This window comes from Lissotriton helveticus, chromosome 9, assembly GCF_964261635.1.
Source record: "Lissotriton helveticus chromosome 9, aLisHel1.1, whole genome shotgun sequence".
NCBI lineage: Eukaryota > Metazoa > Chordata > Amphibia > Caudata > Salamandridae > Lissotriton > Lissotriton helveticus.
In genome coordinates this window covers 656,725,023-656,752,876 of record NC_136070.1, presented here as the reverse complement: position 1 = coordinate 656,752,876, position 27,854 = coordinate 656,725,023, and positions in this window count along the sequence as shown.

The window sequence follows — 27,854 nt, the reverse complement described above, 5'->3', positions numbered from 1 at the left end:
ATGGCGTGCGCCCGTTCACGGCTACCAGGGCATGCTCCATTACCAAGGCATTCATTTGGATGACGACCGGTGTCCATTTTTTAATTGGCACAGTCGTCAATTGCGGAATTCCCCACCTGGCGTCCTCGTCAGAGAAGCCTCAAGCACCATCCACCGCCAGCGGTTCAAAGGCACAATTAAAATCGCCCGCAATTATGGGCAGAGAATCTGGAGGGCAAGTGAGGAGTGTATCAGCAAGCAAGGAGATAGTCGGGGATTTAGCCCCCCCTTGCAAACCTCTAGCATAAATGTTATAAAGCTCCAGAGTCACTGTGGCCTGGGGAACCCGGATCGTTAGCCTCATCATGTCTGATGACGTACAATGATGGTGGGTAGTTTTGCAGTTTAGTGAGATTTTGACCCAAATTAGCAGACCGCCAGATGGGCGACCCCGTCCAGAGGAAATGGCTGGGACATAGAAGGAGGAATAACCAGACTTGTACATTGGCTCAAGGCGCCAAGTTTCTTGGAAAATGCACAGGTCATATTTTTCAATTAAATTATTCCAGTCAGGAAGCATGATTTTTTTGCCCAGACCCGCTATATTCCATGAGATAATATTCAGGAAACCGTTTTGGCCGTCAGTGTGTAAAAAAGCAGGATCTTTACCACTACTGTCGGTCAAAAATGAATAACAGGGTTTTTCAGGTACTATGGGCTTCATATGTTCAGTATTTCCATCTCCTACCAGGGCAGAGTGGTCCTCAGCGGTCATCAAGCACATGGAATGATTTAAACTCGGGGCGTTAGAATAATTATCCCCGTATAATGAGGAGGGCAAAGTTAAAGGTTTACTGTCACAGTATTCTGGAGACCTAAATCGGCTTCTATCAATAGTGTCAAATACAACAGATGGGACAGGGGAAACCTGAGAGGCCTCCACGTCTATCTGGAGTCAGTCAACGGCATCCAATTCACTATACCGGTTGTAGCAGGGGATAAAGGGTGGAATAAGCGGAGGACCTAACCATTCTGCACTGCGCTGATTGCCACCTTGATTGATCCTCCCACCTCTTTGTTGTATTAGATTCCTGCCATCATCTCCCCCCCTCCGCAGCTATAGAGGTTCAAGTCCCTGTGCACCTCGCGCCTCCTCCCTCCCCTAGCGTAGTTGATATCCCTGGTCCAACTCCATCCATTGTCTGGTTGCTCCACGGGCGTATAGAAATAAGATAGGGGTCTAGCCACGACCGTAGTTCCGTTATTTCTGGAGGCCCTCGAGCAGATATGCTCCACCGTTCGGGGGTCCTCGAAGGTTATAACTACACAGTCCCCCTGTGGTCTTTTTCTATTATATCCCACCCAAGGGACTCTCTCGATCATTAGGATGTTACTGGATATATTTGGTGGTAGGGGATGATTGTTGTTTAACCAGTGGGATACCTTATTTTTGAGTGCCCAGAAGGGTTCTGTAGTTGGGGGAACCAGTTCCGGGACCCCTGTCAAAACGACCACATAGGGACAGGCATCTGGCGGAAGATTGATATTTCGACGCTTCCGGGTCTTTTCTTGTTGGGATATATCAGGGCTTGGGGCGGGAGTATTGAGACCAACTGATTTTTTATTGGTGGGCTCGTTTGGTACACAGAGTTTAGCACATACATTCTTGCCTTTTGAGTTAGGGGGGTTTGGTAGGGGGGTCTTAGGTGTTGTATTATTTACCACTGTTGGACATGTATTCGAAGGCTGGAGTTTGCTAACTGGTACAGTTACATGATTTGCTCTTTTAACAGGCATCTGGCGGAAGATTGATATTTCGACGCTTCCGGGTCTTTTCTTGTTGGGATATATCAGGGTTTGGGGCGGGAGTATTGAGACCAACTGATTTTTTATTGGTGGGCTCGTTTGGTACACAGAGTTTAGCACATACATTCTTACCTTTTGAGTTAGGGGGGTTCGGTAGGGGGGGTCTTAGGTGTTGTAATATTTACCACTGTTGGACATGTATTCGAAGGCTGGAGTTTGCTAACTGGTACAGTTACATGATTTGCTCTTTTAACGTGATTAATATTCTGGGATCTAATATTCTTATGCAAATTATGAAGCTGTTTTTCTATACTATGAAGCCTTATTTCTAGGGGAGTGAGTAGGCTTTTAATATGTTTCATCAAGGTGGATACAAATGGATATTCCCTTTGTTCTTTTGCTCCTGTACTATCAGCTGAACTATCGGCTGAGGTACTGTCAGAAAATATGTCAGCTAAGGTATTATCTAGAATGGTATCATCTACGATGCTCAAGTGTAGTGATAGGGTTTGAGATCCGACCTCTTCAGTCCCGGTCTTTTGGCCATTAGATTCTCTCATCACCACTGTGCTACCCTTGTCACTGATGCTCCCTGCCTTAGCTAGATTAACTTTCCTAGCTCCAGAGATGTTGTTGTTAGTGCGCTTGCGTTTGGGAATTGCACCCTCCCGTCTTCCCCTTGTGTGGTTATTACTGTCCTCAGCTTGGGTATCAACTAGTGTGACTACCGGAATAGTTTCCGAAGAGTCCGGAGCCTGGGGATCAAGGGAGGACAGGTCATGAAGAGCTGGTACAGCACTAGGGGTATTATGGACTTCAACATGAATCCGCAAAGGATTAGATATTGTTTTGGACTTATCAGGGGTGCGTGCAGAGGCAATATGGCCCAAAGATGACCTTTTAGCTAATGCGAGGTCTTGAGAGACCCTTCTTTCCATCAGTACAATTCCCTGATCAATTAATGATTTAGTACGTATAATAAAATCATACAGTGTGCCCGTCAACTTTAAACCACCCGCCACAGCCTTGCTTCTAGTTTCACGAGTAGACATTTCTCTTTGCTAAAATTAAAAGTAAGCAACAGGTGCAACAAACAAAGTCCCCAAGCTGGATTCACTATAGAATGGCAGCTGGTCGGTAGTGAGGGTTCCGAAAATGGATTACAGACAAATCAATAGATACAGAAATATGCTTACAGATCTGGTGACCGACGTAGGGGAAGAGATCAAGATCCCTGGCCCAGTCCAGCCTCATCAGGCCTCTGAGGGCCTAAGAGGGCCCGCCCTTTGCCCGGGCTTAGCCCGGCGCGCTCCCGCGCAGCGTGAGCAAGTGGGCTATATAGGCCTTGTGGCGGCCGGTGGGCGGGGCCGAGCAATAGCTGCGGACCAGGTGGGATAGGTTTCGCAGGGATTCCTGAACAACTGAGTCCCTGCGGCGTCTAGACAGCCTGCTCCCCCTTCTCGCGGCCAACAATGCACCCCCCAAGGTCCAGCGGCACGAAGCGGCACCCGCGAAGCGGGTTCGGCGAAGTGCAGCGTCAGGCAAGTAAGTCCGGGTAGGCTTAAGCGGCGTCCTCCAAAGATACGGCCTCCTCTCAGTGCAAGTTCCAAGTGACAGCAACTCCCAAAGTGAGGCGTTTTGGCCAGTGATTTCTTAAGTATTCCCTGGAACCAGTGCTGGTGTTCTCATACATGGACTGACTTCATTTGTTCCATTTACTTTTTCCTCATTTCAGCCCTTCCACATACACACATGCCAGGGTGTAGTGCCCAAAGAAACAGGTAATTTGTGAACCTCGGAATTAATGGGAGATAGCTGCCTATGTTTGTGTTCTGAAAGCCCAGAGGTACCTGCATATACCCCAAAAATGCCAGGGACTGGATCAGCTAGCACGAGGTCATGCGCTGCACAGGTCAAAAGCTTGTTGAGAAGCAGACCCTACTATTGCAGACCAGTTTTCATTGATATTTCGCTGCCTGGTATAGGGGGCTATTACCTGTACAAAAAATCAGGGTATTTATTATTATTATTATTATTATTAATATTATTTGAGTAGGAGTATAAGTATGAATAGGAGCCTTGTAGTAGGAATGTGGCCATAGTGAGGGTATGCATGTCTCTTCCAAAGTTGGAAGGAATATGTCAGTAATGTTGCATTGTTGTTACATTGTCTGCTACCCTTTACCTGGCCCCAAGATAGTTTCCTTTTCTTGAAGCAAGGCTTGTTCTGGGTCAGGGGCTCCACATCAGGAAACTGGAGTCAAAGATGAGGCAGGGACTTTAGACTTTAATTAACAGCAATCCAAACTGCCGGCCATTAGAGTGTAGAATACTGGGAAGTAATGGGGAAGTTCAATTGGATTGTTTCTACAAATGTAATCATGTTGACCCTTGTTTTCAATGGACAAAAGCTCTTTGGAGCCAAGCAGGATAATGTAATAAAAAGCCAACAGTTCACTTCTGTTCATGGCACTCCTTGTAATGACCTGGAATCCCCTTCTCGGCCAGTGGCAACAGGAAATGGCTATTTGGCATCTGTATTATTCCTTTTATTCACAACATTTCCTAGAGTTGGGACCCCAAACTTCAATACCACTCAGATAATCGAATTGACACACTTGCCATTGTACAAAAGGCCTCTCGCTTCAAAGGCCCATCTGGAAGGAAACAGTAAATTGCAAATGCTGGCACAACCTGATTACTCTGCTTTTGCCAATTGGCCACCTGCCAACAGAAGTCCTGCGTCTACTTTCCCAGTGCAGAGCCTAGAAACTATAGAGGGCCCAAAAAACCTACACAACTTCACGTGGTTTACTCAAGTTTTTTAATGGAAGACCAAGTAATTCCAGGGGATGTCTGAGCACAAGGAGGTCAGCATAGCTAAGGATCAGTGCATCATCATGGAGCTATAAGAAATTGTTTTGTTGTACGACAGGGCCCAGATGAATTGCCTTTTCTAACATGCATCCTAAAAGTATCCTTAAGTACCATAATCTGTTCATCTGCACCTCTATAACATGATGAGGAAATACATGCTATGTAAAGAAAAAAACATGTTTTCTTACCGGATCGTACTCGATGTGGCTGTATAAAAAACATATTTGAATAAGTTATTGTTTATAATTGAACACATTGACATAAACTATCTTATATTGATGCAAGCTTAAAGTCAGGGCATTGGTTTCTCTAGTCTGGTCACAAAAGAAGTCTTTTTGTGAACAATGCTATCATTGGAAACCGACATTTTAATTTGTCCAGTGAGGGTACAGTTCACAGTACTATGAATAAGACTAACAACTACATATTCAAACTCATACCTCACATTAACCACTTAACACGAGGTGTTTTCCCTAAATGCACAGTACTTTTTCCAGTTTTCAGTCTGTGGGACCTGATTTTACAATACATTTATCACAGTACACACTGTCACTTTCTAATGATGTCTCTGATGAGCCTTGTGTGCTGGGCAAAGACGGGCAGCCTGATTAAGAGTTTGGGGGAAGGGTGTGTAAAGCCTCAGGGTGCTGGTGTACAGCACTATGGGGCATATTATCAAGGGGTTTATCTCCGCTTTTTTGGCTTTAAAAGCCAAGAAAGCGGAGATAAAATTATCTCCCTATTACCTAGCTGTCGCTAACACCAGTTAGCGACAGCTAGTAGGAGATAGCGACCATCTTGGGCCCCACTTTGCATGTCAGTGATATTTATCACTAATGGCATGCAAAGTGGGCGTGCCAAGATGTTAGCGACTGGAAACAGTCGCTAACATTGCTATCTCCTATTACCAACTTATGGAGATATTTGCGCTAAGCGCGAATATCTCCAAAAGCTAACACCTGCCCTGAGCAGTTCTTAGCCATGTTATCCAATGGGAGGTGGATAACATGGCTAAGAGCATTAGCTCGGTAATGCATGAATATCGCTGACTTTTCTGCGATATTCATGCATTGCGGACTATTTTTATCGCATTTGCGATAATGGTAATACCAAGGTTTATTTGCGATAAAAATCGCCGCATCTCAGCGGTAAATTTTTATCTCTAACCAAGCAATAGCGATAATTATCGCTATTGCTTGGTATTATGCCCCAGAGTCCCTCAGACCGAGTCCGTGCTGGCCAAATGTCGAGATGTCTGCGAGACCAACGGGCATCTCTAGCATTGGCAAGAGCCACAGTCACAGCCATTCTTGCCAATGCTCTGTAAGTTTGGCGGATCGCTTCACCAACATGATGGAGCAATTCAGCGATTTTTAATTTTATTTGCCTAAACAAGAACACAAAGTGAGATTTTGCTTTAAGCAGTAAATTAACAAAAATTTGTTAAACACACATGAAAGCACGTTTTAAAAACTGAGCAGCCCAACAGCGAATGACCATAGCCCGGACTTCAAAAATCGAATAAACATATATTTTTGTAAAAGACAGTGATGAGAGGTGAGGGGCACAATGGAAAAGCAGGTGGGAGAAGTGGGTGGGGCATACGTCAACACAGAGCGCATGGAGGGCTCAATGTTCGAGGAAATAAATAAGTAAAAATAGAAATAAAAGAGCTGAAAAGGAAAAAAAGCTTGGATGAGGAAGCAATGAATAGGGTGAGGTGGAGAGAAAGATAAGCAACAAGGAGAGCTTTAGGTGGAGGTGACCCTTATATGGGTGTAGCTGCACATCTCATGGATTGCTGAAAGAAAAAGATTAAATGAGGTCCCCGAATGTGAAAAGGGAAAGGATAGAAGCCGTCCAATCAAGCGATAGTAAGGAAGCTTTGCTCCAGGAGAAAGACAACTGGAAAACAGCAAGGAAAGCCATCAATTAAAAAGCTTCCAAATAAAATTGACAACAGAGTGAAGCAATATCAAGCAATAGATTGGACATGAGCACACTGTAAACTTTGGTACAGCCCAAAAGAGGTAATTTGCGAACAGACAGATAAAAAAAATCTATATGGGAGACTTAAAAAAATAGGATTGGATGGTTTACTCAAACCTGGCCTGTGACATTGAAGATCACTGCATTGGCACATGGCATCCTTTTTCTCGTGTGGGTGTTACTTCCTTGCAGTTCACACCTTTTCTCACAAATTATACTCATTTTCAAACACAAGCACTAAGGGCCATATGTATCAAGCAAATTCGCATTCACAAACGCCGAAATATGCAGAATTTCGGCGTTAGCGAATGCGAATTTGACAAATGGTATGTATTAAGGGAAATCTGGTGCAAAACAAGGAATCGCAAAATTTGCGATTCCTTATTTTGCAATTGCATTTAAGGAATCGCAAATTTTGCGATTCCTTAAATGCAATGTATGAAGCAAAAAAAATGCTAATCGTCCTTAAAGAATCGCAAATTACCACCAACTTCAAGTTGGTGGTAATTTGCGAATTCCATGAAAAATGCACATTTTTGCATCTTTAAAAGTGCCATGTGACGCACATACATGCGCTTAGGGCATGTATGTGCGCCACATGTGCACCCATGCTTATTTCAGCGGCGCAACAGGGTGTCCTTTGGACACCCCAGCACCCTTGAAATTATTCTCAATTTGTGATTCTCAAATTGCGAATCGCAAATTGAGAATACCCTCCCATTCATTCCTATGGGCCTCCTGGCCCATAGAAATGAATGGGAAAGTATTCCTTAATTGCGATTCGCAATTTGCTAATCGCAATTAAGGAATACTAAGAATTCGCAAAACAATTGCGAATTTGTACATACATCCCAATTTGCGATTCTGAAATAGCGATTTCTAAAAAATGGCTATTTCAGAATCGCAAATGGGTTACTTGATGCATATGGCCCTTATTTGTCCCAAAACACCACTATTGAAAAAATGCAACAACATAACAGCCAAACTGCCAAATCATCAAATATAGTGACTTTTGCTTGCCCCTCAAGCCAGGATTCTAACTTACAACCAACTCACGTTGAGCCCTCCTGCCAGCTTAACATAATACGGTATGAGGTTGCTTTAGAAGTATGGAAAACAGAAGTATGGCAATGTCATAGTACTGCTTTAATAGATTTAGTGCATGTGAGGAAATACGTTTATAATATGGTGTGGTCGTGAGACCTCACCATTAATAAACCGAATACCTGCTCTAGGTCCAGACAGATTGGATTAAAAAGACTTAGCTCATCCCTGGGTAGCTGTGGCTCCCAGCAGACAAACAATATCTGAGGAACAGGTTAACAGTATAAAGAAGTAAAGTACCAAAACAGTTGAATGAGAAATAAACACAATAAACATCAGACACCAGTTTCTAATAAAAGGTTGTATGTTTATCTTTAAAATGACACCTCAATAACAAACATCCACAGGAGGATTCCAGAGATATGATTTTTTAAAAGAACAAATATACACTGCTTTTCATTCAGTGCTCTAAATCATTGTCATCATTGTGTCAGAAGCCTATCTTTCCTCACCAACAGAACCAGTTCACTTAATAAGGACTCCCAGTGCTAGGCCCACTCCTCTCATCCTAAGATCTCTCTTATAGGGAGCCAGCCACTTATCTATGTCATTCCCTTGGACATATTTTGGCATAATTCCTTTTGGGCAATCTAGGATCATGGGCACCCCTGCCTGCAGCTACCACAGATTCTTTCTTGATGCCACCGTTCTCATGGGAATGCAAGACTAATTTGACCTTTCTCTCCTCAAGGGCCAATCTCCTTTATCCAATGCAAGTCTTCTCTCCTCCAATTCTATGAGGCATACTTGGACCTTCAGCCCTCTTGACCCCTTCTCTGACATTGTGCTCTTTTCACTGTCAAGAGCCTCTGGCGGTTGCTAGGGGTCAGGGTGTCAACGCCACCCTCGTCTTCATCATGGATGACTTCCTGTCATAATGTTTTACCCTCTCTGGGGTATCTCCCTCTCCAAAAGCGTTTGGGCTCCATGGGCCTTCTCACAGGTCCTGAGGGGTCTCTTGAGATCTTCTGTCTGCTGTGTCACTCAAGCTGATCTTTCTGTCCTTGCACAGGACTTTCAAATCAATGATCCTGAGGGTGAACGGGATGGCAATGACTCTCAAGTTGTTCATCTTGAGGGTGGACCGGATGGCTAAGTAATAACTTCTGCCCCAATAGTGGTAACTAAACTGACTCAGCATGACAGCATGGGAGGGAAGAGGGAGGAAAGGAGTGGGAATCGGTTACGTTGCGGGAACCCTTGATCAGTTTATAACCAGGGCCAGTTCCGTGCTTGCACATGAGATCACCATCACGGAACGGCGTCTCTCCACAGACCCGGTGTTTTCAAAACGATCATCTTTGGGGGGCTTAATTAACGTACGTTCCCCTGAAAGACTTCGTCAATCTGGTACCGAAAGATGTGCCCAGCCGGAGACTGTAAGCTTAACTCAAACCCAGATATTAAGCTGCAACGAAGGAGACTACCTGAACCCCCCGTTATTGCCAGGAAGGACACTGCCGGAGCACCAAAGAACATGGTAATGTGCGTGGCAGAAGTCCATTAGGAGGTCTCTCAATCCATGGACTCTGTAAAGGGGGGAGGCGGCAAGAGAAAAAGAGGAGGCACACGTGGAGCCTTACAGCAAAAGGGAAATAAACTTAAGACTTCCAAATCTAATGCCAACAAACAGAGAGAGCAGCCACATATAGACACTCCAATTATTGAAGTCTCACAAGAAACTGTGCATGTAGAAACTGCCCCCAGCACAGATGCTATTGGAATTGGCCTAGCGGAGTCGGAGCAAGTGCACTGGCAGAAAATAGGTGCCCTTATTTCATCGTCCTTGGACCCGTTAATAGTAAGACTCAAATCAATTGAAAATAGACTTGAGAAAATGGAGGGACTGATAATGACCACCTTGGGAGGCATTGAAAATAAAGTAGTAAATTGCGGCCTTGTAAATGAGCCAGTGAGGGAGGGTAAAATGGTCCCAGTTGCCTACCCTAGTATCATGGTAACACCAACCAAGGGCCAGGTCCAGGTCACCCACCCGTTAGGCCCAGGTACCTTAAGTGGAAGAACAGTGAGTGGAGGAAATGCAGACTCCCTAGACACTCAGGGAGTAAGCCGCAGTTATGAAAGGGAAAGAGACAAGAATGAGGTAACAACTTCATGCTCCACTTTAGACCTACCCCCTGCCTGTACACCTTATGTTATAGTCCTGACTGTGTCCCTGAATTGGATGATGGTAAAATTGAAACTCACGACCAACTAAAAAATAAGACAACCCATTGGCTAAACAAAAACAGGCCACTGCTCCAGGATGTAATGTGTAAAATCCTCCTTGTTAGGAGAGTCAGTTGGGTAGGAGCCAGGAAACAAAAACATAGCAGGAGACTGTGTTATTATTAACTTTAATGACCCCAGGGTGGTGAATCATGTTTGTTGGGGCCCCTGGACTCATTCACGATCTTTGATCCAGGCTCGGAACCTAAGTTATTTTTATATCCCACCAGTCTATACACCTAACTCTGAGCAACTTGACATGCATAGGGGCTAGGGTTGGTCAGCCGGGCAGGACAAGAGGGGGGTTGCCAGGGGCAAGGAGCGACCCATGGCATGGAGCCCAAGGCGGAGGAAACACACTTGGCCAGCAGGTAGCGCCAATGGGGGAGGGAGGAGGGTTGGTACTCCCTTTACACAATAGATACGCACCACTCCAGTGGGGAAGACACCGTAGTGAAGTAGACTGACTACAGGGTGAGAAATCAGGCCAAGATAGCTCCCTGAGTGTGGCCCTGTGGAACTTTAATTATAGCACCTAACAGATGGTTCAGGTGAACAATTATCACATAAACAAATTACAGAAAGGAAAGAAGAAGCCTAAATACACACATAAATTAATTTACAAAAGCAGTAAGAATTTATTATGCATGTATTTCATTCTTTTAAAACAGTCCAAGGAACAAAAACGCTCAAGAAAAATGTTGGCAGAACAAAAAACACAATTCACATGCCAAAAACGTGGCTAACGAACAGACATTATGTATACAAAGGAACAACAAAGACAAAATATTGTGTCCTTCTCAAATTATAGCCACAAAAAGGCGTCGACGGCGTTTCAACCGCTGGGTTACTATGCGGTCATCATCAGGACAAAAGGTGACTTGAGCGACAAAATTACTTAATGTATAGTCAGCCAATCAAAAAATTGTAATGGCACTAGAACGGATATCCAGACTTTAGGGAATTCGGTAAGAGAAGCAAAAATTTGCTGGTAGGCGTCTCAATACTGCCTCCAGTTATCCTCAAACCGGCAGATTCAGAAAGTGGTGTATGTACATTGTGCTCACCCACATGTCCAATTAAATTGGCTCAAATCCAATTACGACGGCACCTCGCGATAGAGGTGCTGACACGGCACTGTGGAACTTTAAGTCACAGGGGGAAGAGCAAGCAGGAGAAGTTACATCAAACACACATCAGCTTGCCCCCTGTAGTACAAGGTTTCCCAGAACTGAGGCACCCCAAGGTACCGCCAGAGCAAGCACAGACCCATGCTCCATGGCAGATACATCAGGGAGCACTATTGATTTTGTATCTTGGAATGTAGCAGGTCTGTCAGCTAAATTTCAGAACCAGGAGTGGCTGGAATACATTAGTAAATTTAAAATCATCTGCCTCCAGGAAACGTGGTAGGTAGACCACTCTAATTTTCACTTAGCTGGGTATAAAACGTTTGGGAACCCCGCAAGCAAGTCCATGGTAGGAAGAGCGAGGGGAGGCCTCCTAGTATTTGTAGATGTGTGCCTGGAAGGGGATTGGGTCAATCTAAAATGGAACTCAGAATATATGATAGGCCTCAGGTTTAAAAACAGGGGCTTTAATATAACCCTGGTAAATTTCTATAACTCGGGAGGCTCCAGAGTGAGTGAGTTAGACGAAAGATTAAAATCTTTCATTGAGCAAAAACAGGGCACAATGGCTCCCATGCTCTTAGTTGCAGGGGACTTGAATTGCCACTTGTGCCACAAACTGTTACCCATTAATGAAGACTGGACCTCCTGTAGCATAGAGGAGGGAGTGGGACCCCATTTTGAGCATACACCAGAGGGCAGGGAACTGAGCAGGGTGATGAGTAACCATGGGCTTGAACATACAATGGACCTACTGGTTACTGACCCTAATAAGATGGTCACCCCACCTTTAAGGGAAGGGGTTGTAGCTCCTTCATCGATTTTATCTTGGTGTCCCAGCTGCTAAAGAATTGGGTACGGGGATTTTCAATTGAACTGAGTGGCTTTAGTGACCATAACACCCTAGTATTGCCCCTATTAGCGGTAAATGTAAGTAGGGTCACAAAGAGGGGGGCCGGTTCAAATGTAGAAAAGATCACTGACCAGGGTAGGCTCCTGAAATGGTTGGGAATTAATGGGGAAAGCTTTTACAGGTCCCTAGCCAAAAAGGGCGGACAGCTCCTAGAGAAATGCTTATCGACTCATCTTTGGAAGGATCACATTTAGTGGATCTATTTGAAGAAATGGGTCGCCTAATAGACGGCCTTTAAAAATTACAGGACAGGCCAAGCCCAAAAAGGACCCCAGGTGGTTTGACAGTGCATGTTCCCTTGCACAGAGAAAGCTAAGAGCCTCACTAAGACTGAATCCAAGGGATAAACATAGGGTGATGCAATCCAGGCTTAACTATAAACAGACGCTAAAGGGACGGAAGATGGCCCTCCAAATTCAAACTTGGGAAGACCTAGAAGAGCTGCAGAAAGGAAAGATACACTCACCTTCTGGAAGATAATTAATAATCCCTGCTTCCAAGATGCAAACAGTGCAAAGATAGGTTCTAATGTTCTCCCGGGACAGTGGGTGGAGCACTTTAAAGGGCTTTATAATCGGAGGAATAGTCAGCCACTGTATAATGGTGAGGGGATGGGGAGGTGGAATGTAACACTCGAATTCTCCCTAGAGGAGATTATTGTAGGAATTATGGGTCTCACCAAAAAACAAGGCACCGGGTCCGGACGGGATCCCGCCGGACCTCTTCTTAAGTAAGGTGGACCTGTGGGCCCCAATCTTAACAAGAGTATTAAATGTTGCCATAGCTACGGGGCTTCCGCGCTCTTGGTCAACGGCCACAATAGTGCCTATTTTTAAAAAGGGGAATAGAGATAACCCCCAGTGTTACCGCCCTATCTCCCTCATAGATGTCATTGCCAAAGTCCTGGGACGTATTGTCTTAACCCGTATGATGAACTGGGCTGAGGATCAACAGATTATCACTGATGTCCAGTATGGTTTCAGGGCCAAGAGATCCACAACAGACCAATGTATAAACTTATATCTCCTTGTGGCTAAATATACTATTGCTAGTAATGAAACGGTCTATTTAGCGTTTATGGACCTTACCGCAGCATTCGACTGCGTCCATAGGGAGAAGCTGTGGGCCCAAATGAGTAACCTTGGGGCAGACCAGGATCTTATAAAAAATGTAAAATCCTTACACTGGAACACCTCGGCCAATGTAAGGTATAATTCAGATGGCAGATGCACTGAGTCCTTTACATGTACTAGTGGTGTGCGACAGGGGTGTATCGTGGCACCAGTCCTGTTTTCTTTGTATATAAATGGCCTAGAACAAGCCCTTTTAAGCCTAAATGTGGACTCACCTAGAGTAGGCAGAAGAGCAATTCCGGTCTTGCTCTATGCTGACGACGCGGTATTGCTGGCACGGACCCCACGGGGCCTACATATATTGATAGACGGCTTCGCGGATTTTATGAATAAACTAGACTTGCCGGCCAACCTAACCAAGTCGTATGTAATGGAAACAGGGCTGAAACCACGGAAATGTTTCAATTATCGAATAGGCGAACACAAATTAGAGAAGGTGCAGTCCTTCTCGTATTTGGGCATTTTAATTGATGTGCATCTAAATTTTAAAGCACTACTCGAAGAGCGTTGTAATAGGCTAGTGTCTAGTACAGGGGAAATTATGAATTTTGGCCGTAGATTGGGCCGCTGGTCCCCGGAGCAAATGATGAATCTATACAACTCCATTTGCTGCTCTAAAGTGGCATATGGTGCAGAACTCTGGGGGATCGCCAACTCAGACAATTTGCAGGTGGAGAAGAATAAATACATGAGAAGGCTCATCAAGGTCCCACAGGGTGTCCCCTCATATATTGTGCACGAAGAACTGGGTGGGGCCTTTATAGAGGACAGGCTCCAGGTTAGACCCCTGCTAGCATAGCTAAAGATTTTGGAGAAACCGGAGGCATTGCTGCTCTAAAGTGGCATATGGTGCAGAACTCTGGGGGATCGCCAACTCAGACAATTTGCAGGTGGAGGAGAATAAATACATGAGAAGACTCCTCAAGGTCCCACAGGGTGTCCCCTCATATATTGTGCATGAAGAACAACGTACTCTCCATGCCACTGGAATCAAGCTATCCTGGCTGATGAGGGCTAAAAGCCCCAAACTGGTCCTAGGATGCTTGTTTCTAGTCCAGGGAGGACCTGGCTTGGCAGTTTGGGCTCGACTGTACCCATGGGGCAAAGGGTCAAGACTGATTTGCATATGGCCGGGTTCAAACTGGAATGGAATGAGCAAAAAAAGATGGATTTAGGCTCAGATCTCTGTACTGGGGTGAATGTATGACATTGTTCTAGATTCTGTCCATCAACTGTTGTTTTTGCATTTGTCACCCTGAGTGGGACGGGTATGCTCAGACGTGAGTCCCATGCTCTCCATGCCACTGGAATCAAGCTATCGTGGCTGATGAGGGCTGAAAGCGGTTCTAGGATGCTTGTTTCCAGTCCAGGGAGGACCGGGCTTGGCAGTTCGGGCTGGACTGTTCCCACAGGGTCAAGACTGATTTGCATATGGGCTGGGTTCAAACTGGAATGGCATGGTGAGCAAAAAAACGATGGATTTAGACCCAGATCTCTGTACTGGGGTGAATGTATGACATTGTTCTGCATTCTGTCCATCAACTGTTGTTTTTCCAAGCACAGAGAGCCTGCACCAAGACTGAACTGCACCTGCTGATCCTTGGCTTAGCAGGTGCAGTTCACTGTGCGGACCGGCTGCAGCGGATGTCGAGCCTGTGGTGTGAGTCGAGCAGTGTGGCGTGGGGGGCCGTCAGGTCACAGTGCAGGTGGTGGCCCCGTGGCCGGCATCCAGCGGCGTCAGTGAGACCAGGCTGCGGTGCAAAGTGGGGCGGTGCTCGTCGCGGAGCTTACAGTCACGGTGCAAGCCACAAAGTCTGTTTATGATCTGGAATTGAGGAGGCTGGCGTCGGTGGGCCGAGACTATCATGTGGGACGGGGCGGTACGTCATGTAACTTCTGAGCAGTGCCCCCAAACCACAGTGCAGGCAGCAGTGGCGATGTCAGTTTGCAGCGGAGGTGGCGGTGAGACCAGGGCGGTGGAGCGAAGCAAGGCGGTGTGGAGTGCCCACAGGTCGCGGTACAAGCAGCGGATCGTGGCAGCAGAAGACAGTGTCATCGGTGAGACCAGGGTTGCAATGTGAAGTGAAGCGGTGCCCTCTACAGTGTCTTCAGGTCACGGTGCCGCCATCGGTGTTGGCTTGGATTGCTGTTTACCTCTGTGTCAACTGAAACCCATGGTCCCAGAGGCGGTACCCAGATGAAGGCGATGTCTTTGTTGTTCGTTAGCCTTCTTTAACGGGGCAAGCAGTACTTCAATCCCTTGGAGATACTCAGAAGAAGAAGTTTGTGGAAAGGTAATTCCTACTGTCCAAGACAGAAGCAGACACTGTAAGCCAACACAGCAAAGTACAAAGAAAAGTGGTAGTCCCTCCTCACAGCTTCTCCTGCTCTTCTTGGCAGGTTTCTTGATCCCAAAGAGTCCCAACGTCCTGGGGCCTGGGCCCCAATAGTTATGCCGCATTTCCCTTCAAAGTTGGCACAAGCAAAATTCCAGTTGCATACATAAACGAGTTCTGCCTGGCTCAGGCTCAGGTCAGGCTCAGTTAAGGAGTGGGAGACAGCTTTGTGGAAGGCAGCCACAGTCCATTCAGGTGCAAGCAACAACTCCTACCACTACTCTGAATGCAGCCAGGTCTCTTCAGCCTGGCTGTGAGTCACCCAGGAAAGCCAGGACACACCTCAATCCCCCCTCCCCCCCTTGTGTCTGTCTAGTGTATAAGCACATCCCCTGCTCTGAAACCAGATAGGGAATACACAAATGGCAGAGGCACACAAGATGGTTAAGCAAGAAAATGTCCACTTTCTAAAAGTGGCATTTTCTGAGTTCAGGAAGCCTAAACTCAATTTTTCCATCTTGTCCCAATGGAAAGTTATGCTTGTAAGATGCTACAATGCAACTCCCATGTTAGTCTGTGAGACAGATAGCCTTTCAATAGTGAAAACAAAATTGACAGTATTTCACTATTAGAACATGTAAGACATCTTGGGCCTAGCTGAGAGGGCCTGACATGTAAGAAAAGGAAAGGTTAGGGCCTGGCAGGTGGGTGCACTTGCCAGGTCGACATGGTAGTAAACCTGCGCGCAGACACTGCATCGGCAGGTCTGAGATAACTTTGAAAGGCTACTTGTGTGGGTGTCACAACCAGAGCTGCAAGCCCATTAGTAGTATTTGATGTACAAGCCCTGGGCACACAAGGTGCACTGTATTAGGGGCTTACTAGTAAATAAAATGCACCAATCATGAAAAACCAATCATAATACAATTTACAGTTGGAGCACTTGCATTTTAGCACTGATTAGCAGTGGCAAAGTGTGCAGAGACACTACACCAGCAAAAACGAAGTCTAGCAGACCATCAAAAGCAGGAGATCAGAAAGCAAAGAAAATAGGCATAACACACCAAAGGATGTCAGGTCTAACAGCAGCTGCTCTCATTAAAAAGCAGCATTTAAGGCCAGTTCTATAATAAAGCTCACACAGAGAGGGTATCACAAAGCCCACACAGAGAGGATAGCTGCTATTGACAGACAAGGTACTACAGAATCCACCCACCTAGGAGATTTCCACAACATTAGCTGCATCCATGTTGGTGTGGACATATCCCTGAATACATGACTACTTTCCCTTGACTTAACAACACAGGTTAAACTGTCTATATTCAACATCTTCAAGTTTACATATTTAAAATATATGCTTGAGTTATAAACTACTCTTTTACTTTTCAAAACATAGCATTATGATAACTATGCTCAAAGAAATAAGTTACTCTTTGACATTTAATTGGATTGCACCTTCAACTATTTATGTTTGCAAGGATGGCTGCAAGTTTACTCACTGGTTCAGATAGTCAGTTGCTATGTAAGTCTCTCTGTATTGTCCCCGCTCCCTCAGTCCATATCTCATTACACCACGATGTGCCAGGTGTAGACCTTAGTGGGTTAATTGCTGATCATCTGAACAGCCCTCTCTCCTGTTAAATCTTTCGCCTCATCCTTGTCCAGCTAGCAGATGGAGACAAAGTAGTAGATCGGGACAAAGTCCACCATGTTTGGCAACTGAACAACTTCTAAGTTTTGCACATTTCTTTCCAGGGCACCTCATGGATATTTTACAGATTCCGTTAACTGAAGCTGAACATGTGCAGATGACATGTTTAAATTGTCATGTTGTGGCGTTTATTTGAGTGAGCGCAGGCTGTTACACTAAAGGATTGAAAATGAGGACTGATACGCTAAAACCACCAACAGGAGGTTGGTGAAAGAGAAATACTCCTCAGGGCTGATCCAAGCCATGAATGAGATTGCCTTAAAGTAATGGCTGTAGGAGACTCACACAAAGCAACCATTCACTGTTGACCACATCAAACTTGTATACTTGAAGAGGTAGAAAGAATACAACATTTCTTGCAGATATGGGAAGTAAACAATTGCAACTTGTTTTGCATTCAAGTGCCTCCCATGATACTTTCACTGCACACACAAAAGCAGGGTTTTGCCTTGTGGTTGAGGAGCAGCCATTGTCTACGATGGCTTCCCAAATTCCCATGCCCAGATGGCAATGTTTGACATATAACTATAGGAGGATCTCCACCCAAGACCAGAGAGGTTCTGAAGGCAATGGTTATCCACAGTCACATACTAAAACCAGTAGGGACACTGGGCACCGAGGGGCAGATCTCACATCTCGACATGAGAAGCCTCCATAAGTCAATGGGTTAGAGGAGTGGGTGAGAGAGTTGGAGAATCCATTTACTACTGGAATTTCTAAACTTTGTATCTAATTTTTAGTTACCTTTGTGAAATAATCATACCACAAAGTAAAGAACATCTGGATAACCTCACTTTGTTCTGGTTTACTAGTGGGCTGTATAAGGTGTTTAAAATGATTTCAGCTGAAACTTTTATTAAAGATTACAGAATCAATTTGCTCAGTAATTGTGGCTTGCCTGTAGCAGCACACCGTTGGGCAATGATCTGAAAACATGGCTTGATAGGTCGACAACAACGTATGCAAGTAAGTACTTGATTTGGTCAGGCAGTTATCCCATTCATTTCACATGGATGAAGCTACCCCATAACATGAAGGTGGTCTATTACAATATGCTGTGTGAATGGGTCTGACACACCTTTAGCTTTTCACTTTTTAAGGTATGCCAAGACTTCTCTTTCAGTAGAGAATGTTGTCATTTTTAAGATCAATTCAAAGCAAGATGATCTAATTGTTAAAGGGAACATTATTTAGGCTTTTCTTTAGTGATGCCATGGTTAAGGATATTACAGAATAATGTGAGTCGATTCACTATCTGAAAGAACGCATAACAGTATGTGCTAAACACAGTGGCAATGCAAAGGGGGCTGGGGTGCGTTCTGCCCCTGGCGGCACAAGTTTTGGGGGCTGCAACCTTCGCCACTCAACCCCACCAGTCTCTTACCTGCGGCTGTCACAGGCATTTCCAGCATCCCCCCCTTGCTCTTCAGACGGCCACCTCGGGCGGCAAACTCAGGGGCTACGCCACTGGCAAAACTCAGCACCATGGTATTATCATGTGCCAAATTTTCTTTGTAAGCAAGAAGAAACATTGAAGGCTAATATTTACTCTTGTGAAGGCACAATTTGCAGATGATACAGTTAGCTTTGAAAAATTTCTATTTTCAGCTTAGATTTATCCTTGTAATTTGATTTAATTTTTTGGGGGGATATAGAACTAGTTACTTACCTGTACACTATTATTCTCCAGTGTTGATATCTTTCATAGATTCACATGCTTGTATATTTCCCGTCGTCATGGTGGGAGTCTCACGGTAAAAGAATAACCATAGCAGTGAAAGAAAACACTGCATAGAAAACTCTTAGGAAAGTATGTAGTTAGGTAGCCTATTATCATTATTATGTGGTACAGACACCAACCAATCAGCTGCCAGCCCTGAGATCACAATCCCCAGCAGAGCCACCACACCTAAGATTTCCAACCAGCCCATAGAGTGAGCCAAGGTTGCATCTAGAGATAACAGTGTTCTATCTGAGAAAACGGGGAGGCAGGCAGGCCACATGTGAATCTATTAAAGATATCAATACTGGAAAACCATGGTGTACAGGTAAGTAACTAGTTCTTTCTCCGGTATTGAATCTTTCATAGAGTCACATGCTTGTGTCAGAATAGTTAGCAGTCCGGAACCCAAGTAGCGTTTGTAGGGTAGACCCCTTTTTGTAGGGCTCTGCTTCCTAGTATCAGGAAATCATAATGTGTTATACTGACCCAAAAGCAAAGGTATGTGTCTTAGTGCATATCACCCTGGTAATATGGAACCTGAAACCAAGTATCTACAATGCATATAACAGTCATAGAACAAAGGAATTAACGGATTCAATTAGTCTTTTGAATATGTGCATATACGTAAACATACAAATACACAGATGCCATAGAACTGCTTGTCCCACTGCGGTGTCCTCTTTCCACGCTGTGTCCAGACAGTAATGCCTGGTAAACGTGTGTGCATTTGTCCATGTTGCCGCTCTGCAGAAGTCCGGGAGCGATAATCTGCGAACAATGTGGTTGACGTTGCCATCTTTCTTGTCCAATGAGCGTGAACTCTGGCTTGCAAAAGCTTTCCTGCCTTCTCATGACATAAAGTGATTGCAAAGGCTATCCATCTTGAAATGGAAGATCTTGAGAGAGCGAAGCCTTTTCTAGGTCCAGCAAATGAAACGAGCAGCTGGTCTGGTTTCCGAAAGGATTTTGTTTTGTCAGTATACAATTTGAGGTATCTTCTGATGTCCAAAGTATGCAGCAATTTTCTGCGGCAGATGATGGATTCCTGAAATATGTGGGTAATACAATTGGTTCATTGAGATGGAAAAGCCGTAGGTACTTTGGGGATACATTTAGGATTTGTCCTGAGAATTACCTTGTCTGACTTGAATTGAAGAAAAGGTTCTGAGACAGAGAATGCCTGGATCTCACTAACTCTCCTGGCGGAAGTGAGTGAGAGTAATAAGGCCACTTTCCAAGAGATGAACTGTAAGTCAGATTTGTGAATCGGTTCGAACGGGGGCTTCATGAGATGCGACAAGACTACACTGAGCTGCCACGGAATGGACGGCTGGTTAAAAGGTGGAAACACTCTGAACAGACCTTTTAGGAATTCCTTTATGACTCTCTGTGACCAAAGAAATGGATGATTTAGTGTTCTTTGATATCTTGATATAGCAGCAAGATGTACTTTTATTGATGCATGGGAGAGTCCAGCTTTGGCTAGGTGGAGTGGGTAAGTAAGTATCTGCCCCGGCGAAGAGTGAAACGGATGCAGATCTTGACACGAACGGCAACAGCTCTTCCATTTTGCTATCTAAGTTTTATTGGTAGATATTGCTCGAGCGGTTGATAATATATCCCAGCATTCTTGAGGGATATCTAAGGAATAAAATTCATGCTCATGAGGTTCCAGGCTGACAAGTTCAGTGAGGTTAACTGCGGATAAAGAACTTGCCCTTCTCTCATGGAGATCAGATCCTGAATCAATGGAAGCTGCACTCTGGGATTCACTGACAGCTGGAGGGGTTCCGAGTACCAGACTGTCTCGGCCAAGCCGGGGCTATTATGATTATATGGCACGGTTCCGATCTCATTTTCCCATCTCATTTTCAGTAGAGTCCTTGGTATAAACGGGAACGGGGGAAACGCGTTTCCAAACATCCCCATCCAACAAATGTGTAGCGTATTTCCCCACAACCCTGCTTGAGGGAATCGGCTTTCAAAATGTTTGCATTTCTTGTTGTGTTGATTTGCAAACAGGTCCAAAGTTGGTGTGCCCCATAACCTGAATATCTTTTAAGTGTTGGGTTTGATTTAGTTCCCATTCGTGGCAGGTTGAGGCCGATCTGCTTAGGCGGTCTGTAACATCCATTTCCAAATCTCTTGGGCTTGTGCTGAGATGAGTTTTGATTTTGTGCCTCCTTGTTTCAGTAAGTAAAACATTTTTGTCGTACTGTCTGTCCTGACTAGAACAGGCGAGTTTCGGATTCTGGGAAGGAATGCCTGAAGTCCCAGGAAGACTGCTTTTAACTCGAGGAGATTGATGTGTAATTGGGCCTCTTGCCCTGTCCAATGGCCCTGTATTTCCAGTTCCTGAAGGTGTGCTCCCCATCCGTGTAATGAGCCGTCTGTCGTTATGACATAGCTTGGAGATAGTGGCAGAGCTTTTCTGATCTGAGGGTTGATAATGATTTGATCCTGGAAGTATCTTAGGGCTTGTACCAATTGCTTGTCGAGAAGTTCTTGCAGCGGCCGCATGCGAAGTCGATTTGAAGATTCTTAGTGAGGTGAACCTTTTTGATTTTAATTGTGCTGTCAGGTCCATTATTTTTTGCGTGAATTCTTCTGAGGGGTACGCTTTTGTTTCTTTAGTTCGTAATTTGGCTCCTAGGAACTGAAGCGACTGCGCTGGAACGAGTGAAGACTTTTCCATGTTGATCCGCAGTCCTAAACTTTGGAAAAAAACCATGCAGCATTCTAGGGATTGCCGTACATCCTGGAACGATGCACCTTTTATGAGCCAGTCATCCAGATACGGATATATCTGGTGTCTTTGCTGTCTCAAGTGCGCCGCAACCAGCGCCATGCATTTTGTGAATACCCACGGCGCGGATCTGAGACCGAAGGGTAATACCTTGAATAGGTATTAGCGCCCGCCATCACGAGTCGTAGATACTGTCTGTGTTTGATGTGAATCAGAATATGAAAATAGGCATCTAAGAGATCTAATGATGCCATGTAATCTCCTGCAACATTAGGGGAATTTCTTGAAGTGACAGCATGCAAAACAATTTTTTTTAAATATATTTGTTCGCGTCTCTGAGATCCATTACCTGCCTCCATTTGGTGGACTGCTTTTTTTGTATCTGGAAAAAACTGCAAGTAGAACCTTTCCCTCGCTGTTGAGTTGGAAGCTCCTCTATTGCTCCTTTCACAATAAGGGCCAAGACTTCTGCCTTGAATGCTGAGAGATGGTTTTGAGTCCTGTTAATGGGTGGTTGAGCAGGAGGTTTTTGAGCTGGAGGTTTTTGTATAAACTCCAGGGTGTTGCCTTGATGTATAATATCCAACACCATCTGTCCGATGTTATTGACAGTCACTGATGATAATAGCGAGAGAGGTAATGGCTCTGATTGGGATGAGACGAGGTGGAAGGGGCCCGGAGGTCGTCAGTGTCTCCTATTAGAGTCCTGTACCTTTCCCCTCGCGGCAGGCTTTCTTCTAGACTGCTGCTGGCAAGAGGTGTTAGAGGAGTGAAATTGTTGGCTGTCGGAGTATTGATCGTACCCCTGCTGGTAAGTTTGATACCTGTTAGATTGGAAGGAAGATCTTTGATTGAACTATCCGCTTGACTCTATTCCACGAAAAGACTGAAATCTTCCTTGTTGAAGGGATCCTAAGGTTTTTGCGGTGTCTGTGTCCGCTTTTACTCCTTGCACCACATCATCCATGTGCCTTCTGAAAAGGTTCTCCCCATCAAAGGGCATGTCCACGATCTTTGCCTGGACTTTGGGTCTGAAAGATGTTGCCTTCAGCCACCCTTGTCTTTGAAGCGATACCGCTACAGCCATCTGTCTGAATCCAATTGATGAGATGTCCATGGCTATGTCAATGGACTCAGAAGCAGCTCTAGCCCCATCTTGTAGAATTTTAGTGGCCTCCTCTTTCTTGTCTTCCGGAAGATGAGACAAAAGTGGAGCTATGTCCGGCCACATCTGTTGGTTATATCATCTGACAAGTGCCAATGCATTTGTGGCTTTGATAGAAAGCTGCTGCCAACACTGCAAAGCGCTTCCCTGCGCCATCCATTTTTTTTCCCTCCTTGTCAGGATGAGCTGACAAAGCAGAGGCCGGGTTCTTGGAGCATCTCTGCGCCGCCTGCATAACAACCGATTCAGGTTTAGGATGACCTATTAGGCACGCTGGTGATGTATCTGGGGCACAATACTTGTTCTTGATCCTAGGAACTGAGGCTGCAACTAATGCCGGATTTTTCATAATTTTCACCCCTTCATCCCAGATGTGGATGATGATTGGTATTGTCCTTATGGTTTTTCTCGAAGTTTCCTTAAAGTCATAAAGAAAACACTAATTTTCCTTTACCGGCAAAGGAAGTTCGTACCTTTTGGAGGCTTTCTCTATTAAGTCATGAAAACCACTGATGTCTTCCAGTGGTGAATTTGCCGGAGATGGTGATGGTACTGGAGAAGAAGTAACATATTGATCCCATTTATTGGCCCCCAGGGTCGTCTTCCTGTAATTCTCCTTCCTCTGTCTGCTCCTCCTGCTCACTTTCCATGAAGTCATCCCTAATTGTTATTATTTTAGGGGTAGGCACTGTCTGCACTTGAGGTGGGAGTTGAACCACCAGAGTCTGAACCCCCTGCTGTGGTACCCTTGTGTTGTTGGAAGCAGGGTTATTGGCATCTGGGAAACGGCGATAATAATCGTTAATTATATGTCTTAAGTCGGAGACTAAAGAGACAGGCATGGCTTTTGTATCTTTCCTGACATTATCCTCCTCTTCCTCGTTGTAATCATAGGCTTGCTGGAATGATTCATGCCTTTTGGAACCTTGAACTGGGCGATCTTTAAAAACAACAATTCTCCCTGAATTTCCTCCTCATCTGTCTCTTCGCTTTTTAATTTGGAGTTGCCAGGGACTATAAGCCACTCCATATGGCCCTTCATCTTCTGAGTCCTGTAAATCCAGACGTTTAGAAGGGGGAAGCGGTGAGATCTTGGTCCATGCAGTGAACTCTGTTGTTTTTGTCATCGGAAATTTGAAACTCGTGGTCGACGGAACGCTCGTCGTCGAGAGAGACGACTGTGTTATTAGGATCGCAGTCGATGAGGTTTTGCAATCGTCGTCAACAGTGTCGTCGACGGTATCATCGACGGTCCCGTCGTGGACGATAATTTCATCGTTCATGTCGTTGATGATGCAGTCGTTGTCGAGATGATCATCGTCGAGGATGTAGTCGACGTCGAGGTCGTCGTCGTCTTCGTCGGCATCGTGACAGAAGATACTCTGGTTTACGCTGACGGGAACGACAATGGGGCCTTTGTCTCTGAAGCCTTTTATTTTTAAGGGGTGTATGAGGCAAAGAAAATGATGATGAATCTTTGGCTTTAGATTTTTCTGCTCTCAGTTTCTTCACGTCCACTTTTTCCTCAGACAAGAAAACAAGTTACTTGCCTGTAACTTCAAGTTATCCAGTATTGGTATCTTTCATAGATTCACATGCTTAGAATCATCCCTGCCGACGAGGTGGGAGTCTCGCGGTACAATACAACATATACATAAAAGTCATAAAAAACATAATACAATAGGCTACTATTGTGAGAAGATAGCCTGGCATATGATGTCCACTAGTTCTAGTGGGCACCTTGCACCAGTCTAATAGACCCTTATTGATGGTGGTTGTAAAGTCAACCTTATAGAAAGCTAACCTAGTGGTAGCATGGACCAGCAGTCATCAGGCTAAGACTTCAGAGTGCGTATTAAGTAAGTTGTTTTAGCAATTATAATCCCTTGAGTACCAAATGAAAGGACACCAAACAAGGTATATATCAAATATATATGTATTAATCTAAACACAACCCCTCTGCACTCTTTATGAGGTCAGAGGTCAAAGTACATTACAAGAATCTCAATTAGAATACAATAAATTGCACAATATACATTATGCCCTAAGAGCCTCACAAACCTTATACTAAAATAGTTGTATAAGAACCACGTCTGGAATAGAAAGCAGGCCTAGGGCCTGTGGAATCGCTGGGGCTACTCTAAACAACCAAAGGTTGGGAAGTAGGAGGCCCACGGGAGACGCGTGCAGTGTCTTAACAAAGCCGCGGGTTACCATTGACTTTCTATGGGAAACGAAGAAGTTACAAAAGTACAATTTAAGGACACTTCCGGATGGACTACGATGGAACCCTTTTAAACTAGGACACTTCGAGAGTCAAGACCCATGGGAGCACCGGAGTACTCGTGTTACCTCACCCAGGGAAGCCTGGTGCATAGGTGCCTTTTCGTGTCGGGTTTCGGCGTCGTTTTCAATGGAGAGCTGCAAAGAAGTGCTGCATGCGACCAGAGGAAAAGTGTCCAGGTGGATCCAAGGGTGGATCGAAGATCTGAAGAACCTGAAAGCAGAAGGGACAGAGTCTGGGTCACTTGCCAGTGACCAGGATGGCAATGGAAAGTTGCCAGCCAATGTCGAGTGATTTCAGGTGAAGAAGTGAAGCTTGTCTCTTCAGCCACGAGGTCCAGGAGGCATCGACGATGACCAGGATCTGGATTCGAGCTGTCCCATGACGGATCTAGTTGCCTGCTGTGTTGGTATCCGGATTGGAGCCAACAAGCCTTGGCAACCGCAACCCATGCAGGATGTCGAACTTGGATTTGTTGCAGACCAGCAAGGTCTGTGACGCTTCTCCTTTGAAGGGAAGCTGGAGCAAGCCTGGAGAAACCAGGAAAGCAAGTTCATTGTAAAAGAAAGTCTTCGGGGGCTCACTAGCCAACGGGTAAGAAACTGGGAAGACGCGTCAAGCTGAAATGCAGGAGCGGAACCCACGGGTCACTCATGGAGCGTGGGGCTCTGAGCATCGGTGAAAATGGTGCTCGGGGCTTCAAGCACCCCAATGCACAACTTTGTGATGCTTCAGGAAAGGCGTGCAGATAGCAAAATGCTGAATGTCCAGGAGTTCCGGTCCCACGTCTCTCGTGTCCGCCACGTGTCTAAGCTTTGCTGTGAGTGAAGGTCGGGTCAGAAATGTCTGTAAGTCCGTGTCCTGTGTCGCTGATTCTTCGGGATCCGGCGGCAGCCTAAAAAATGCAGACCGGCAAAGTTGCTCTGGGTGCCTGTTTGAACAGGGTGGTAACTCCTTGACCACAAGGGAGATGCCTTCCCGTCATCCATTCGAAATGGAACATCGAAGGTCCAGGATGTATGTATCAAAGTTTTGTCCAGGGTAATCTAAAGTCCTAGGGACACAGCTCCTACACTTATACTAAGTTTGTGGGCTGGACTACCTGAAGGTTCCTCCTATGGGTGGGCCTGGGGAGGGGGTGGTTACACCCCCTTCCCTTTGTCCAGTTTTGTGCCAGAGCTGGGGCTGAGTGCCCCAGCAACTGGTTTGAACCGGGCTATTCATGGACAGGAAACCTATTGTCAGACTCTTGTCTATATGCTTAGAATCAGAATAGTTATCAGTAAATAATCCTTATTTGTATAGTGGATGGTGGGTATCATAGGAAAAAACAATAGATACCTCATAAAAACCAATACAGCAATGCCATACAGGGGCTGAATGCAAAAGCAAATACATATGCATGAATATGAGAAATTATATATATATATATATATATATATATATATATTATATATATATATATTATATATATATATATATATATATATACATCTATATATTTGAGAAACACTGTCTGAAAACCAGAAAGCAACAATACACCATAATATGTCACCATGTAATGATATAATCACCTCCTTACAGAGGCTTACCTTATTTAAAAGGTTGACCCACTGCTAATTCAGCTTCTGTTGCCAGATCAAGACAGTAATGGTGTGTAAAAGTGAGCACATTTTTCCAAGTCACGGCACTTCAAACAAGGTACTCCGGCAAACAGAGCAGTAGATGAGGACACTGCCCTTGTGGAGTGGGCCTTGGGTTTCATAGATAAAAGATGTCCAGCTTTAGAATGGCAGAATTGGATAGTAGATGCAATCCACCTTGCAATAGTGGATTTTGTCACACCTGTTCCTGGCTTTTGACCACCATAAGAAAAAAATAATTGATCAGATTTTCTGATGGACACAGTATGTGAAATATATAATTTCAGACACCTTTTAACATCCAAGGTATGCAAAGATTTCTCAGCAGAGGAAGACGGATTTGGAAAGAAAGAACACAGTATAACAGGTTCATTAAGATGGAATGTAGAGGGAACCTTCGAAATAAACGGTGGATTCGTTCTGAGGAAGACATAATCATTGGTGAATTTCAAATAAGGTTGTTGGATAGTGAAAGCCTGGATTTTACTGACTCTCCGAGCAGAGGTGAGTGCCACTAAAAGTGCTGTTTACCAGGAGAGGTACTTGAGGTCAGCTTTGTGAACAGGCTCAAATGGATGCTTCATGAGCTGCTGTAACACCAGATTGAGTCTCCATTCTGGAAGAGGATCTCTGACGGATAGCAAAGTTCTGAAAATCCACTTTAGAAATTGTTTGATCAAGCGATTAGAGCAAAGGGATGCAGCTCCTGCAGAACGTCTGTAGGTCGAGATGGCCACTAAATGTAACTTAACCGACGTAAACATAAGACAAGACTTAGATAATGATAGAAGATAAGGCAGAACTTTATCTGGCGAACATCTCAAAGGATGTATATCTTTGCCACTGCACCAAGAACAACATCGCTTCCATTTCAGAGCATACATATTTAAGGTAAAAGTAGCTCTTACCCTAGCAAGAATATCTCTACAATCCTTAGGTAAATGTATCTCCTTAAATTCTGTAAATCCAGAAACCATGCTTGAAGATGCAATTGGACTGGACGAGGATGAAGAATCTGGCCCTTGTTCATTGATAACAGGGTCAGAACTGCTGGAATGCGGTAAGGTCTGCTTTTGGACAGTAGGA